The 1578-nt window shown below is 44.2% G+C and overlaps 1 protein-coding gene across 6 annotated transcripts in view; it reads right to left on the reverse strand.

Moving 5' to 3' along the window:
* LOC121857404 (homeobox protein Nkx-2.3-like) overlaps positions 1-1340 on the reverse strand; it is a 12994-nt gene extending 11654 nt beyond the window's left edge. For 4 of the 6 annotated variants that reach the window (XM_042353439.1, XM_042353441.1, XM_042353438.1 and 1 more), the window contains exon 1: positions 1198-1340. The gene's annotated coding sequence lies outside the window, so the exon portion shown is untranslated. Of the gene's footprint in view, positions 1-1189 lie in introns of all 6 variants that reach the window. The other 2 variants (XM_042353440.1, XM_042353437.1) reach the window with 1 other exon arrangement.
* Positions 1341-1578: the final 238 nt, after the last annotated feature.

Here is a 1578-nt window from a genome sequence, read left to right on the forward strand (position 1 = left end):
TGTAGTTGTGGTTTGTTGTATTGGTTATGTGTGTAGTTGGCTGGTTGTTGTGGTTGTGTGTGTAGTTGTGGCTGTTGTGGTTGTGTGTGTGTTAGTTGTGGTTGTTGTGGTTATGTGTGTAGTTGTGGTTGTTGTGGTTATGTGTGTAGTTGTGGTTGTTGTGGTTGTGTGTGTTAGTTGTGGTTGTTGTGGTTATGTGTGTAGTTGTGTGGCTGTTGTGGTTGTGTGTGTAGTTGTGGTTGTTGTGGTTATGTATGTGTGTAGTTGTGGTTGTTGTGGTTGTGTGTAGTTGTGGCTGTTGTGGTTGTGTGTGTTGTTGGTTGTGAAGTTTATTTGTGAAGTTTATGTGTGTTGATTGTGGTTTATTTGTGGTTGTGTGTGTAGTTGTGGTTGTTGTGGTTATGTGTGTTGGTTGTGGTTGTTGTGTAGTATTGTGGGTTGTGGTTATTTGTGGTTTTGTGGTTGTGGTTTGTTTTGTTGATTTGGTGTGTTAGTTGCGGTTTGTTGTGGTTGTGTGTGTGGTGTAGTTTGTTATTGGTTGTGTGTGTGTAGTTGTGGTTGTTGTGGTTGTGTGTGTAGTTGTGGTTGTTGTGGTTGTGTGTGTTAGTTGTGGTTGTTGTGGTTGTGTGTGTAGTTGTGGTTGGCTATAGATTCTCGAGAGATATTGGCAAAACATCAATTGGTTGGTTTGAATAATGTTTAGTATTGGTTTTTTAAAAGGTTGTAGTTACGAGTTGTTTGTCCTGTGGCTGTGGTTGTGTGTGTGTGTCTGTCTGTGTTTGTCCTGTGGCTGTGTTGTGTGTGTGTGTGTCTGTCTGTGTTTGTCCTGTGGCTGTGGTTGTGTGTGTGTTGTGTCTGTGTTTGTCCTGTGGCTGTGGTTGTGTGTGTGTGTCTGTCTGTGTTTGTCTGTGGCTGTGGTTGTGTGTGTGTTGTGTCTGTGTTTGTCCTGTGGCTGTGGTTTGTGTGTGTGTGTGTGTCTGTCTGTGTTTGTCCTGTGGCTGTGGTTGTGTGTGTGTTGTGTCTGTCTGTGTTTGTCCTGTGGCTGTGGTTGTGTGTGTATGTGTCTGTCTGTGTTTGTCCTGTGGTTGCGTAAGTGTCTCTATGTTTATCTCGCGGTTATAGCTGTGTGTGATTTACTCTGTGGTTGAAGAAACATAAACCTCTATGAGACAATAACACAACCACGCACCAGCTTACCGTGGGTCACTCTTGTGTCGTGGTGGTGTTGATAGCGAGGAGGGACTTAAAACCAGATTGTCCAGTGGTTAAATGAGTGGTGTTGGCGGTGATGAGTAAGGTGGGAGACTGACGACTGACATACGAGTGGAGAAGAAAGTGTGTGTGTGTGTGTGTGTGTGTGTGTGTGTGTGGTATTGGCCGCTGTTATTAGTGATGATAAGACTACGCGTTCCTTGCCCTGTTATCAGTTCGCCCTACGTCTGAAAACCCACAGAATGACTCTTTTTTACCTTACCAATACGAACTCTGTCTCTCTCTCTCTCTCTTTTCCTCCGTTTCCCTTCTCCTCTTCTCTCACTTCTATCTCATCTTCCCTCACCTCTAACCACAATCTGTTCT

Source organism: Homarus americanus, unplaced genomic scaffold (genome assembly GCF_018991925.1).
Source record: "Homarus americanus isolate GMGI-L3 unplaced genomic scaffold, GMGI_Hamer_2.0 scaffold14604, whole genome shotgun sequence".
NCBI lineage: Eukaryota > Metazoa > Arthropoda > Malacostraca > Decapoda > Nephropidae > Homarus > Homarus americanus.